The sequence below is a fragment of the Sturnus vulgaris genome, chromosome Z (genome assembly GCF_052056855.1).
Source record: "Sturnus vulgaris isolate bStuVul1 chromosome Z, bStuVul1.hap1, whole genome shotgun sequence".
Taxonomy (NCBI): Eukaryota; Metazoa; Chordata; class Aves; order Passeriformes; family Sturnidae; genus Sturnus; species Sturnus vulgaris.
The window spans coordinates 77,743,684-77,760,164 of record NC_142283.1 but is presented as its reverse complement, the minus strand read 5'-3'; positions in this window follow the sequence as shown (position 1 = coordinate 77,760,164).

Sequence of the window (16,481 nt, the reverse complement as noted above, 5' to 3'; positions counted from 1 at the left end):
ATTTGTGCAGGAAAAATTAGTGATTGCTTGCCTCCTGTGAAAATGGGAAATCATAACTGCTTTTCCCACGTCTGTGTGCTGTTGAACACTCTCCTACTACTGTCAAGAATATCCTGATCTTTCCTCCCTTAAGATGTTATTAAGTGAAGACTTAGCAGTTTGCACAAGAAGTCCTTGCTATTACTCCCTCTGCTCATGAGCTTCCACGTTGTAGTAAGAATTTTAACCATCTTTAACCCTGACTACATTAACCATTTCTTCCTGTGTTTTATCCATTTTTCTTCTGCATTGATGATGCCTTCCTCCTTCATGTCATTAGCAAATTTCATAAGCAATCTCCAGTACTTCATGCCAAGATTGTTTAAAAAACTAATAATGCATGACCCCAGCCTCTAGAAATAATTACCTCTTGTAGCTGTTTAAAGAATCTCAACGGAATCCCCATTTTCTACTCCTTAACAGAAAATATCCTATGTGGCAACAACTAAATTTAATATTATGATTTAGCTCTACTAAACTGATGTCATGGGGTTTTTTAGCAAAAAAAATATTTGGTTTGAGAAATATATTGATTTTATCAATGCCATTTCTCCATTATTTCCATCACTTCACTATTCATTCCTTGGAGAAGTTATGCATATCATTGAGATCAACTGGTGAACCTAAAATGTGGTGGATAATTTGCTTTCCCTTCTCTACCTATGGTGCCAAGTTTTTTATTTTCCTTTTGTTATACATTAAAGGGTTTATTTTAATTTTTCTTTTGTTATACGTGATAACCTCTAACTTAGCCCAGACATGATGTGATTCACACATAATGTGGTTCCTGAGACTTTCCTATCCATGGCCAGGAGTTGAACTTACATGATCCATTTTTGTTCTTTCCAACTCAAAATATTCTGTGGTTCTCTGATTCTGTGAAATATTTTTTTTTTTCTGAAGTTGTTATTTCAAGGGATTTTATGACAGCACCTATCACACTCACATTTAGGAAAAAAAATCATGAAGCATTGACCCTGTGTGATTCACTGTCATTTTAGGACCCATATCTTAATTAACATTCCAACCTTATTAGGAAAATTATTTTAAAAGACAGAAAAAATGTCTCCAGTTTTAGAACCATGTGCTGGCCATGGTTTCTATAGTCTCAAAAAATAGAAAATTAATGGTTGTGGTGAACCCTCACTCCTTCCCCATCACCTTCAACTCATGCCCACAGGAGGATGTCCCAGCTGCCACGACCTGTATGCCCTCTGCACCAGCAGCAGAAATAAAAATCTAGGCAGATTTTTCTCGTACAGTGGTGTGAGGTTTTCCTTCCCTTAGCCTCTTTATATCTGCTTTGGCTTAGCCATAGCTTATATTCACAAATTCTTTGGGAAATAACTTATTTGCAGCAAATTCCTGCCAAAGTTCGTAAAGTTAATTCAGAGCTCAGAATGAAAACTCACTTTGTGCTGCAGTTTTATTGACCCCTGTAGTCAATAAATCTCCCCTCCCTCAAATGAGTGAGAGAGGGCAGCACAAAACCCATTTCTCACCATTGTTTTTCTTTGGTTTGATCTGTTAAGAAAAAAAAAAGTTATTCTGCTTCCCCTATTTGGCCCCCGCAGGTTAAGAGGACAGATGAATTTGGGTGAAATAGTACAACTGTCACCTACTGGTTTCAAATGAGGGTCTGGAAAAGGATTGCTTAAGACTTCAGGTGGCAGATTTTTTTCTCATACTGCAGATCAAAAAGATATTTACTGAAAGAAAAAGATGCTCTTTAAAGAAATAATTCTTTTGATGTAATATTGCAAGCACAAACTTCACCTTCTGTCCTCAAATTCTTTTCTTCACACCCAATATCAAATGAATCAATCCCAGACATCTTATGGATGATTATTACTTCTGTATATATAGCAATTAAATCTCATGGACATGACTCTTCTCATTTTCCATCTGTTCTGTGTCAACGAGCTGTACCAGTGACCTTTTCTACAACCATGGCCATTCTCTGTTTGTGCTGCAATTTCCACACTTGCGCAGTGAAAATAATGACAACTTTCTTTCCAAGGGCATGGGAAGATATAACAATGAATGATGCCCCACGGGCCTAATTCAAAGTCCACTGAAGTAGCTGAGAACCTTTCAGCTGAATTCAACATGTGTTCAATCAGATGCTGTAAAAGCCAGATGATTCTACTGCACACCAGATCTCAGGGCTGGTGTAGCCCCATGCTTCAGGCAGCAAATCACCTAGCAATCAACCCTAATTTCTGCAAACAGATTTGTTTATTAATTTATTCATTGTTCATTTTTCATTCAATAATTTTCAGCCCTTGGCAGGTCCCCAGTAAAACTACACCATGCTTGCTGTCTGGAATGTTGTTCTATGCTTGCCCATCTGAATCATATGGCAAGGGTTTTAATCTGTTTGGTGCAATTACTGAAAGAGAAGGATAGAAATATAATCAATTGGGATATGTGGATTTGTTCCCTTTTTTTTCCCCCCCCTTCTCAAATTATGAACTCCCCAAAATTTTTCAAGCTGGCGCAGACCTCCAGATAAATTTTATTTACATAAATATCTTTATGTGAAATTTCCAAATATGACCTTTCTCTTCAGCCTTTCATGGAACTTTCAGAATTAGGATGTGCACCATAGGCTATGTCTGTCCTCTAAATTAGGTGTTTCTAGTGCTGTTCTCTGACAGTGAAGCCAACAGGGAAGGATCAACCCAGTTCACACAAATAACACTTCTTGTTGTCCAGAGCTGAGTGGCTGTATGCAAAGTGCCAGCTGAGATTGGCTTCCTGCCCATGGAAACTTCCTGCCCATGGAAACTTCCAGTCTATTCTGGGCCCTCTTTATAAGACTGAGAGTCAGCCCAGGCCACTGCCACATAAGGTAAAACTTCTACAAACAGTTTCAAAGGCCATTCTCCAGAATCTGGGAATGCCCTTGGGCAATTAAAACCTCTGAGGAGAGCAGAATGCTGACTGAAAGTGGTACCTTTTGATGAATAAACCATTTGTCTTAAGGTCAGAAAAGTGAGGTGTGTCCAAGAAAATTCAGGCATAATTTGGTCACCTGCCATCATCTTCAGCTATCTCTGTTTATTGCTAAAGAAGAAAAGCGTGTGCCTCCAGAAACTCATCTGGAGAAATGGCACAATGTGTGAGGAGCTTTGCTGCCTTTATGTAGTTGGAAGTCATGAATAGTTTGATCCACATGAGACTTAGAAAACCCTACTCTTCCTTTAATACATAAAAATATCTCTAATTCAAATTTTCTTCGATTTCTTTTTTTTTTTCTCCAAAAATCTATTTCTTTTTAATTCTTGACTTTATAACATAAATTGTATTTGGAGAGAGCAAAAAGTATGCCTGAAACTAGTTGGGTTTATGCACAATGAAGACTTAAGAACAAACCTCTTTGGCAAGGATGGGGAAACATTGGTATTTTGCCTGGGGAAGCTGTGAAATCTCCAGCATGGGAATATTTTAAGAGCAGCCTATGCAAACATTTGCCTGATGATATTTTCCTGGGGCAAAGGAATGGACCAAGAGACCTACTGAGACCCCGATTATTTTGTTATTTGGGGACAAGGGTTTTATAGCATAGCAGTAGTTAAAATCTTATAACCAGAACTTCATGTCACCCTCCTGAAAAATAAAGGTAAACAAATTAGAGTTTTCAGTTTTGAGTAATGTAAATTTACCCCTATTTTGTCAATATACAAAATGACAGTGATTATATTAGTCAGCATTTTGCATAATATAAAACTTTTAAATAAAGTTGTTTAATAATTATATGCCTTTCTCCAATGATTTTTATGTCAAGATCTAAAAGTAAATGAAAGAAACTTTTTTATCCACTGCTGTTAACATCATATCAATTTATGGATAGTGAAACAGAGGCAACGAGAAGAAGAATAAAAAAAAATATTATCATGAAATACTTGTGAATCTTGTAAAGCCATGATTTTGCCCAGGTTCTCAAGAATTAAGAGCCAGTTTAACATCAATTCCCTGAACTTGAAATACAAATCTTGCTGCCAGTTTTGACAACATTCTGAGTCCTGTGTTCCATAGATATGCCTAAATCAAAATATTTGGACATCCAATAATCATCATGGGAAAAGGAGGCCAGTGGACCTGAAGAGTACATACAATTTGTGTTTGGTGACATAAATCAAAAACTTCTTCAAAGAGAACTTGAAAATCTGTTCCTGGCCTTTGTGATTCAGTCAAAGACTCAGAACAATGACCCTGTTTATCTCACCTTTTGACCACAAGATGCACTACCTCTTGTTTCTGAAGAATTCAGCCACATTCCACCTCAGTAATGGCTCCCACCTTCTAATTTAAAAGTTTTGCTCTGCGATCTACTAAACCCATTATTTACTACTGGATTGAAATTCTTTGTTAACTTTTTTTTTTTTTTTTTTTTTTTTTTTTTTTTTTTTTTTTTTTGAATTCACAAATGCAAGCAAAAGTGACCTTCAAGATGGGGAGCCTCATTGGATTTACCACCTGCTCCACCAATGGCCTACAGACCAACATTTAAGGTGTCCATTTTGGCAGCGAGTACAATTTTAGCAGAAATGTAATCAACTTCCCCCTGTTAAATATTTATCCAATTATGCAAGTGACAAGCGAAAAATGAATGAATTCCTTTTAACATAATATAAAATAGCACATAGCAGAAGGGAATTTTATCATTAAAGATATAATGAGATCATGAACACCTCCAAAGGGGTGAGTTAATCAAATAAGGCCATAATATGACAAGCAGCCTGTCAGAAGAAATTCTATTTGCTGCAGCACGCGAGTTGCATTTGAGTTAATAATTGAGTCGTGTAACCACCCTACCAACCTTGTTAGAGGATGTCACACTCAGCCTTGCTGATGAAGGAGGACAAAAGTGGATGGTTTGAAAGGGGAATTCCCAGAGCTGGTATTGACAGTGGGTGTAATTACAGGAACTGCTGACTCTGACACACTCAGACCTTTCCCTCAGGTGTACACAGCGTGTGCTGCCCTCCCTTCCCCAAAATAACAATGCCACAGGCATTATGTGTATGTGCACATATGTATACTTGAAGAGCTAGCTGTTTAGAGACAACAGTCTGGAGAACATTGCTGAAGAGACTCCGGATATACACTTTTCTTTTGAGAAGGAAGAATTCAAGGCCCATACCCTTAGCTGGTCCGAAATCTTGCAGCTCTGATATCAGCCGAGCTCTCGTGATTTACACAGGCTAATGCTTTGTTTCACAGTATGCAATCCTTTTCCATTAATATTTACCTGCTGTTCCATAATGACTACAAAATGCCTGACAATAGCTAGACAGTGGGAGTTCTGTGACTGCCACTTACTACACAAATCATAATCAAGCTACTGGTACCTTGTGCTTCCTCCATTTTTCTGTCACATCCATCTGGTGTCCCTCCCACACAGACTAAGAGTAGACACTGCCTCCAAGTGCAGTTATCCTGCACTGGGGATGAAAATAGTATTGCAAGAGCAATAGGCAAAAATTAGCATGTGATTTCTAATAGCAACAGCATGATAATATAGAGACTCCTTCCCTCCAGAAGCTCAAGGCACTTGTAATAATTTGCAAGTTGTGTTTTGTAGAAGAATAAATGTAAGGTACTAAGAGATCAAAAGATTAGCCTGTGATCTTAGTATCGGCAGATCTTCTTCCAGCTGTAAAAGGAAAAAAAAGAAAAAGAGGGAATTCATTTCATTATTAAAAATAACTTCACTACAGGTACAAAATATTACCAAGTCTAAAGATGTGCTGAAGCTGTCATAATAAATCATGAATCCTGTAAAAAGTCATTGAAATTCATATTTTGTGAACTTTCTGAAAAAGAACCAAATAACTGCTGACACTGTTTGCTAGCTTTGGATAAGTTTGTCTTTTGAAAACTTCAAGAACTGAAGACACAGCTCATGCAGAAGGAAGAGCCATAGATTTAATCTGAAAATCATGCTAACTTGTCTACAATGACCTGTGTTACTGATCATCTTACTACCTTACTGATCTTGTGATCTTTGTGTAAAAGAAGATATGACAATGACACCTCTGAACCTTTTCTTCTGAAACTTTTCTACTTGAAACACAGCTTCATCTGAAGACAAACATTTCCAGGAACTGGGATGTAACTATCATATATATTTGAAATGTCTTGAAGAAGAAAATACTGTCAGAAAATACTATTTCTGGTGGGCAGAAACAACACCAGTAACCATAACATAGACATATATATTATATAAATATATATATAGATAGATAGATATTTAAAAAATCAATGTTCTACATTGGATTTCAGATGATCCTTATACAAGACTGTCCTTACCACTTATCTTGTGATTCTACCATAAACCCATAACTCACTATCTGTTCTCCGTTTTACTGAGCCTTGCAACATTTCATTTGTGAATCAATTTCCACTTGTCAGCTCAGAACAACTGCACTTTCCTTCCACCGTCCTTTCTCTCCATCTATTCCTAGTTCCTTTAATACAGAGAAAACCTCTCTTTTATGAGTTACTGCTGCACCTGCTGCGATGGGACGCTCACCTTGGCTGAGGGAACGGGCACAGTTTATTACAAACCCCAAAACATCCTGCCCCCTTCAAGCAGTGAGTGGGGGCACTTACAGGACACTTAGAGCACTGTCCCCAGAGGGGACCCAGCACCTGGGCCTCCATTCAGATGGTGCTGGCAGCTGCTCAGCATTTCTGCTTCAACTCCCCCCTAATTTTGCACTGCGGCCTTTGGCTGATTTTGTTTCATTAGTAAAATATACATTAAGCCAGCCGGGGGGGTGGGGTGGTGTTTAAGTGGCTGCCATGTGCAAATGGGTCTTTTGTATCCTCCAGGAAAAAGCAAACAGCATCAGAGAGGAATGTTAAGTGGCACCCAGTAAAATCATGTAGCAGGGGAAATGATGGACATGAGGTAGACAGCACTGCATTAAAATGCATCTCCTGTGTGTCTAAGCACTCAAAATTCTAAAGCACTGAACAAGGTTCTGCTAGCTCAGACTGGAAAACATCACACAAAGAGGCAGCAATTTTAGTCTCAGGAACTGGCTGAACCATCCTTAGTTCAAATAATCCCATGTGTAGGATGTAGGTAGAAGCCATATAGGAAAAAAATGCATATAGGAAACCATCAACCACAGCAAAAAGACTGTCTCCTAAAAGAGAGCCTAAGGTGGCACCTAAGCAGCTGCTTAGGTAGTTCAGGCTGTGCAAGTTGTCAAGTACAGTTCTTCAAGAAACTGAGTCTGTGATCTGGCCTTAGCTGAGCTCAGTTTAGGCCTCCAGATGCAAGTGTCTGTATGTGGAGTAGATTTCTGAGCTATTTTATAGGAGGTGGAATGAGAGAATACAATCCCATTGGCATTCAGTGCACAAATTCAAAACCGGGTTGGGTGGAGCTTTGCACAACCTGGTCAAGGGTAAGGTATCCCTGTCCACAACAGATAGAACTAGGTGAGTTTTAAGGTCTGTTCCAGCTCAAGCTGTCTTAGGATTCCATGGTTCTCTGAATTTAGATGAGTAGCCAGTTTGTGATAGTGACTTGTGCCAGAGAATGATTCTGGCAATCTGACAAGCTTTCCACTGATGGTAAAGACAACTTCACCATCCAGCACAAAAGTAGCCACTTATACACAGGCATTGAATTCTGGATATTTTAACCAACTCTAGATCCTACTGGCTGAGGTGAGTGTTTCTTGGGGTGGGGGTTTCACGGTTTGGGGTAGGGGTTTTGTTACATTTCAAAAATAAGGTCAGTGTTACGTATGTCCATACTAAGGAGTCCCGGTAGAGCACATTTTGGAAATAATTCTCTTTTAAATCTGTTAAGCTGACAGTGTTGCCCATAGGAAAATGTGTTAACCATAACAAAGTCAGAAGCTCCATGTTTTATTCCTGATGAGCAGGACCAGCTCACTCAGGTCGCCCCTGTCAAACACTAGGTCAAGGATAGCAACATTCCAAAATAGGATGTCAAAACAGAGTACCAAATCCTAGCAGATTCTCCTCAAATCATTTCCCATGCTAAATCTCTGTGTGATTGCTACAAGCACGTCCTCCACTTCAGTGACAAACCAAGCTTTCAGTTGCTAGTGAGGCTGCCTATGAACTTGCATATTCAGTAGGCATTCTGGCAGGGTACCACAGCACGAAGACACAGAAGGCTAAACAGCAGAGCTATAAATAAAGTGGGACCCTGCTTCCAAGAAATGCTAACACCTACACAGCTCACTATCTGTAATTTAACAGGGTACTGAAAGACCACATTTTCTCCTACTTGTCTTCAGACTGGGCAGGGAGAGGAGAACACCTGGAAGTGAATCAAAAGGTGAAGAAATCCGTATGAGCAAATTTTAAAAATTCAAAAGAAATAGACAGTGAGTGTCTTAGGGAGATTTAAATTAATTAACTCATGGTAGAGATGAAGAAGAGACAATTGATTATTTTTAGCATGCTTTCTTTGCAGTCAGTATGTTCCAAACAAGGCATTTTGGTCACATTTTCTGCAAGTCCATGTATTTTCAGAGCTCTGAGTTATTGCCTGTGCTTAAATTTAGATGAGCTGCAGGTTTTTAGATTGGTCCTGTATTTCAAGTCTTTTTTTGTTTGTTTATTCGTTTATTTCCTACCATGTGCAAACTTCTTCAGAACAAACTTTGGAAAGAGATCTGGGGACAGTACTTTGAACCTTGGTCAGTCTGATCCCCTTTGAGCTGTGTATTTTCACTCGATGGCCCTCAAAGATGGCAGAAGGTGTGGGACAGAGTGAAAAAGATGCATTTTTTAATGTAGCATTTACTTCTCCCTCCCGAGTTGAGACAGATTATGTCTGTCATTTCAATAAAGCTGCTAACAGAAGAGAGAATTCTTTCCTTGTCTTCAGAGTTTGAAGAAGCACAATTGCAATTCTAGTCCAGATGCCATAGTGCTGCTTTGAGGAGCTGTGGTAGATAGGGATATTTTAACAGAATTACAGTTCTGTGGGTATGTTAGTGCCTGAACCACAAGTCTTCATTAGTATCTATCATCTCACTCAAAACTCAAACGAAGAAAAAGATCTTACATAAATTCTAACACCTATAAAATTGATTTTTCTTGTTTTGCCGTAAAAAAAAATATAAATAAAAATAAGGGGAAAAGGATTGGATTCTAGAAAATGAAAATTTCGGAGTTTTTCTCTTTTTAATTTGGGATTCTCTCTTGCAAAGAGGAAGCACAATGCCTATATTTAACAGAGTTGAAGCAACCTGTATTGATTCAGCTGAAGCCACATTCCCACAAAAATATTGTAAAAAGCAACCCAGAAGTTTGTGAACACCTAGAGGATAATAAGAGAAGAGCAATTTACATTCATCAAAAACAAATCACGCCAACCTAATCTGATTCCTATTATGACACAGTAGCTGGCTTTGTTCATAAGGAAGAAGTAGGAAATGTCATATACTTTGACTTTAGCAAAGCTTTGACACTCTCATACATGAAGGACTTAGGAAAAGGTTTGAGAAACATTATCCAGGTGACCCTTCAGGGCGTGGGACTACATAGTACATCCAGAGCATCAGAATTAGATAGCCCCAGTCAATACTGTGGGCTATTTAGGATTCTGTCTTAAGTCTGGCACAACTCTTAATTCCATAAATGGTTTGGATGAAAGATAGAAAGCATATTTATTGCAGTCACAGAGAGCACCAAGGTGAACATTTGGAAACAGTGGGGAAGAAGAGCAGAATTCAAAACAATTGGAGAGGAATGGAGATAAAAGCATAGTGCTGTTCAGGAAGGTCAAATGTAAAGTGCATCTCTTGGAAATGCAGAACCACACACACCAAAGGGGAATTCTGGCCTGGCTGAGGTGTGGTAGAATGGGATCTGAATAATATCAGACTGAGCCAAACAAAAATCACAGATGAACCCATCATAGAATCACAGAATTTTTTGGTTGGAAGGAAATACCTTGTTCAAACTCAGGGCAGGGACACCTTCCATGAGACCACATTGCTCCAAAGTGCCCTGTCCAGCCTTCCAGGGATGGAGCATCCTCTGGGCAGGGCTTCACTATTCTCAAAGTGCAGAATTTCTTCCTAATATCCAATCTAAACCTCCTTCTGACAATTGAGAGCCATTCCCCCTTGTCCTGTCACTTCATGTCATTGTCAAAGTCCCTCTCCAGCTCTCTTGGGGCTGATTTAGGCACTGGAAAATGCTCTGAGGTCTCACAAAGCTTTCTCTTCTCCAGGTTGAACAACCACAACTTTCTCAGTCTCAATCTAAGTCTAAAACCTTGTGCTGCTTCATAAAGGGCACAATAATTTAGAAGAATGGGGAAAATTTGTAAAGGAACCTCAATAGCGCATTAGACTGATTTGGCCAGTTGCAGAAAATATGACTTAAGTGAAAGATTTAAAAAATTAATATACTTTAATATAGTAAGAAGAAAACTGGGGAGACAATATGAAGAAAGTCTTCAACGATAAAAGGAAGCTTGGGGAAAGAAATAAACCCCTTTCTCTGTCTACTGTTGTTAGGCCAAGAAGTAATAAAGCAAAGAAGATTAAAATCCAACATCAGGAAATGCTTTCATCACTCAAGATTTTTAAGAAAAATTGAACCAGCATTTGTCACAAGTGACATAACTGACCCTGTCTTTATGAAAGAAGATGGACTACATGACCTCTTAGTGTCCCTTCTAGTCCCATTTTAATTGATTTCTCCAAGAAAAAAAAATATTTCTTTCTCTGAAAGATACACCTATCCTTAACTGAAGCATAAATACACTGAAAGTAATAACTGTAATTCCTTAGGGTTCACAAAATACACAAGAGAAACAGCTGTACAGTAAAACTCTTGATAAGAAAAGAATCATCTCACTCACAGCTGAGAATTGTGAATGGACACAGATAATCTCAAATTAAACATTTTTAATGTGGGAATTGCTATTTTGATGGGAAAAAAAGAAAGACCACTGCAGAACGTGAAACTACCAATCTGATTTGACTGGTTGGGTCACTGATATATCACATTTAGTAATCTTTCTGCAAGACAACAGACAATGGGGCAAGGGAGTGATGTTCTCTCTGTAATCTTGAGAGATGCAAGAGTGACTCTGGGGGAAGAGGTTCATAAAACACAAGGAGCTTTCAATGTTATAATTGTCATTATTCACCCATAACAATGAATTTTCTTTCACTGTTGCTGCTCTTCTAGCTGGAAGTCGTGCTTGAAAGAATTCAACATTCAGCCCCAAGTCTGGCTCTGTAATTTTCCAAAACTTGTTGGCTTCTCAGCAGCTAAAATGAACTGTTCCAACACTGCTGTCCTTGGCAGATGTGATGCTCTCCACTCCAGGGGCAAAGAGGGAATCAAAGCACACACGTTTGACTGAAAATTCAGACAGATTCAAGAAGGAAGGAAGACAGTATTCATTCTTCATGTCTTCCTCCAACTCAATATCAGCCAAATTGTCAAAAACAGGCCCCCTTTCCCAACCTTTCCCCTCCCAAAAATACAAAACCAGAACAAGATATACCCTTGCAGAAGCAGCTAGTGTAATGAAATAATAGCAGAAAGATTTCAATTAAAAAACTGTGTTTCAGAATTTCCATAAAAACTGCATTGAGTATTTAAATGTGCTGATAGTTTTTCAGAATCCAAACAGTCCTTCAAAGAATTGGAATTTTATTGCTCTACTTTTGAGCTAGTGTGTCAGTTCAATAGGGAAGATTCCCCGAGATGCCCATTGCAGCTTTATCTTGGGAATTAATTAAAATTTGATGAGGTATTCTTATGGTGATCAAGCCTGCAAAAAAATGAATTTTAAGGTCATACTAGAACCAAAAGAGTAAGGGGCTAAACAGATGTGTGAAGTCTTAGCAAGATGTATGAATTGGCTGTATGCTATATCCATCTGGATAGATTCACCTTCTTTTTATGACTGAGCAAATTTTCTTACTTCATTGCAATGACTAATTAAATTCAATATTACACCGTGTAAATTGGAATAATATTCTGGCCTTTCTTAAATGTCATTTCCTTTCACTTACTTTAATATCACTTTTAGGATGTAACAGTAAAATTTAACCCACAAGCATCGTCTACCAGGGAAAGGTGCTGGCAAAGGTGGTCTTTGAGATACTGTAAGTTGTGAGCCCAAATGTTTATTAAACATTTCACCCTTTCACTTCTATATAACATTGTTTCATCAAAAATGGAATTTCTCATAAAAGAAGATGATTTATGTTAGGAGTGGTATTTTAAGGGGTGTTGCTTTTATCTCCTGGGTTTAGCCACACAAAAAAATAAGTCAATCAAAAGCAGCAGGGCAGAGATTTCTCTAAATGTGAAGAAGATGGAAAAAGTAATGTGAGGCACAAGTCCCCAGGCAGGAGAGCCACTTCTGGTGACAGCACTTTGCACAGCAGAGCTGCCATGAAACATTTTGCCAGTGAAGCATCTTGGTCTCGTTTTTCCTGATGCTTTAGTGACAACAGATGTGGTTTAGTTCTCAGATAACTGTCTTTGGAGTGGGGGGAAGGTGATGAGGTTATGAAAGATGCTGGAGTCCCTTCAAATAGTGATCAGGTGATTGTTTGATTATCATTGTAAATCTAGGTATGGGAGAAGGGGTGAGTTGGCCCAGCTTGCCCAGCATGCTGCCTGGTCTCTGATCTAATCATAGACAGGAAAACAAAATCAGATTGAAGGTTTTTTTCCTTCCAAATGGACTCCCAGCCCCTTGTGCACTGCTGCTCCCTAAGTCTTTTATTTAACACTCCTAGACAGCTTTGCTTTCCATTAATGAATATCCCGATTACTTTTGAATCCATGCAAAACACGAACTTCCACGATGCCCATAGCAAATGGGTTCAGAGCTCAGCCACAGTAGTAGAAAAGTCATCTTTTAACAGTCCTGTCTCAGAATTGTCAGTAACAATCACATAGTCATGGGACTTAATATGGAAGGAAAAGTGTGGAAAATCAGCCTCACACTGCACCAGATTTTGAACAGATACAGGAGCAATGATAATTTTAGACCTGAGGGAACTGTGCTGAATCGGGGTATGATACAAGTCCAGCTGCAACACAGACTTTGTCCTGAAACTCAGAAATCCCAGGGAAAAACTCTGTAAAGGCCCAAGGGAGTGCAATAGGTGCAACTGTAAAGTACCTCTGAAAGTCAGCCTGGGCTGAAGCCACCACTTTGAGAAGTGTCTGGGGTCTCTTTGGAAGCACTGAGTGAGTGGAGCACGGACACATCCTCAGGAGGAGGAGCACGGGGTGAGATGTGGGACATCACTCTTACAGCAAACCCTGACCTGCTGGCCCTGGGAGCACCCATTTGTCCCAGTTAAATCATCAAAAAGGTGTAGGAAGATGTAATGACACACATATATCACCGAGCCAATTCGCATTCATTTTGCGAGCATTAAAGCAAAAGGCTTAAAACATATTAATCTACGATTCTCTGGCACTTCAAGAGTGCCTGAAACATCCATTCTTAGAGGCATGAAGCTGTCGATGGCTGATCTATGTCTTGTCAATTCTAAATCAGAAATAATGAGGCAAATCAGTTCCATCCAGGCTGGTGCAAATCTTTTTCTTTTTCTTTTTTTTTTTTTCTCCTCTCCTTTGGAACCAATTACCAAAGTAACTCTGAAACAGCTAATGTGAAATACAGTCTTGCCAATCAGCAGATTTTTCCAGGAGCATCCATCAGTCAGCTGTCTGCAGCTCTGAGATGGAGCTTAACTGTCTCTAAATTAATAAAAAGAAACCATCTGGAAGACACTTTTCTCCTGAGCAAGAAGCAAAGACATGCTGGCTGTTCACTAGTGTCATTGCAAAACACTTGTGAAATGTCAAGAGCAATGGAAATTGTTTCACATATTTACCTGTGTTCTCAAAGCCCTTAATTTGAATTTCAGTGTGATTTTTTTGTCTCCTTTCCTGGACTGGAATTCCTGACCACAGCACAGAAGTCTCAGCTCGATGTGGGGAGCTTAATTCATAGCAAATCTCAGCTCTGCCCATTTCTGAACCTGTGAGGGAAGCCACCACAGGATCTCAAATCAGTGCAGAGCCCTCATGAAGGCAAATGCAAAGAAGCCCAGAAGAGAAGAAAAAAAAAAAAAAAAAAAAAAAAAAAAAAAAAAAAAAAAAAAAAAAAAAAAAAAACCCAAGAGGAGAAATTGAACAAGGATGACAGAGCATGGAGAACAACAGTATAGAAATCAGAGCTTAATTTCTAGATGCCAGGAAGACAGATATAAAATACATATATAAAATACACGTTCAACTGCTAATCCATCACAAGAAAAGACTGCACTAATGGGAAAGAAACTTTGTTCAAAACATTTTCCTGTGTCTCTTCAGTGTTGTGCAAGAGAAGCTGGAAAATTCTCAGCACCTTCTTCTGAGGAAGAGAGGCCATGGAGCAAAATCTTGTGCAGGGTTTTTTGAAGGAAACTGAAAATATTCCAAACTAATCACCAGCTGTGTATTTGCACAATGTTTAGTTTTATTGCTTTCCTGTAAATGTTCATGTTATCACAGCTGCTTTTTCAAGCATTTTCCAAGATAATATATTTTTCCATCAAAACATGCCAGAAATGGGTTCACTTTTACACAGTTCTAGGAAGAAATTAATTTTGATTTGAGTATGTTCAACTAAAATTAATCACCAGTGCATGCAAAGCAGTGGAAAAGAGGTGAGACTTTCACTGTAAAAGCTCCTGGAGGTAACATAAAATGGACTAATGTGCCTATTGGGCTTATCACACTTGGAAAATTTCAGAATCTGCATAGATTGATTTCCCCTTGGCACAAAGCCTGGACATTTAGATGGACACTTTAAAGGATTTGCAATTCAGACAGTTTTAAGACTACTCAAAAAAATCCCCCCCATATATGATGGAAGGTGCATCTATTTCTAAACCAGAAGTTGACTGAGAAGTTTTAGTGACCTATCCTCTCTATTCATACAAGATTCTCATATTAAAGTCATGTAAGTGCCATTGTAGTTAGCTGTCCCTTTGATATTTTCCTCTATTTATGTGTTTTGGTGTATTACACCAAACACACTTTGAAACAGTAATCTACTCTTTAGCTATATTGCACTTTCTGTTATAAAAAAACACAGAATCTACCCATCATGCAAAGGAAATAAAATTAGTCTGAAATATCTTCTCATAAAAGAGAACAATCAATATTTTTTTTGAGAAAAAAGTCATTCCTTTCGAGAGAGTACGAGTCTGGCAGGATGCTGTAACATTCCATTTAAATACATTCCACTACCCAAAATTAGTATTGGATGCACAGGCTTTATGAAACTTCCAGGTGTAAGTCATGTCAGTTTCTGAGATGAGAAAGGTCCTTTCTTCTTTCTTTTTTTTCAAATTTTTTTTGGTCTATTTGGTTTTTTTTCTATAGCTTACTCACAATTCATCTTTAAACTTAAGTGAACCCTAGGATTTTTGCTGATCGTCTGTCCAACACAAGCCACAGTCTTAGGAGCACATACTTTAGGAAAAATACCTCACATGTTTTTTGCTTTTTTTTCCCTAGAGGCCACATTTCTTCAACACAGGAGATCAGAAAGTATTATCTATCATTCATTATTTTCTACCCCACTATTTAGCTAATATACTCAAATTTCCAGTTAAATAGTTTTATTGAACACAAAACCCCAGTTACATTCATAGACTAATGGAAGTACTTAGGTTGGAAAATCCCTCTAAAATCATCAAGTCTGTCCATTCCCCCAACACGGGCAAGAACACCACTTAAACCATGTCCTCAGATACCACACGTCTTTTAAATCCCTCCAGGGACTGGGACACCAGCACTGGCCTGGGCAGCTGGGCCAGGGCAGGACAACCCTTTCAATTAAGAAATGTTCTGTAATATCCAGTCTAAACTCCACCTGTCACCATTTCAGGCCATTTCCTCTCATCCCCTCAAGTTGTCAATAGATGGGTTTTCCTCAACATGAGAGGTTTTTTTCTATTTTCTGAAAGTTCTTGCTCCCTGCTGGTAAAATGTACCTCAGGGATAAAGACTGACTTTTTTTCCCCAGATGCACACATAGAATCAGTGACCCAAACTATATCTTCTGCAATGTCAGAGGGAACAACTACATCTAATTTATAGCCACAGTTCCTTGGTAGTCATTGTGATCAAACTCATTTTGACAAAAATTCACCCACTCTGTGATTTTCCTCCATGATTTTTAAACAATCACTTTTCAGTAGGGCTGTAAATGAAAGATTTCTCTTCACACAACATTATAAGTAAAGTCAGAAAACTGTCAGCTCTGGCAGATTGTGCCTGGTCTCTGTAATTGAGTTTGATTAAGAGTTTTGTTGCCATCACTGGCTTTATTCCCTTCCTATGTAAACATTTTACATCTTCTTATTGTTAAATATTGTTTTGCTTTGTTT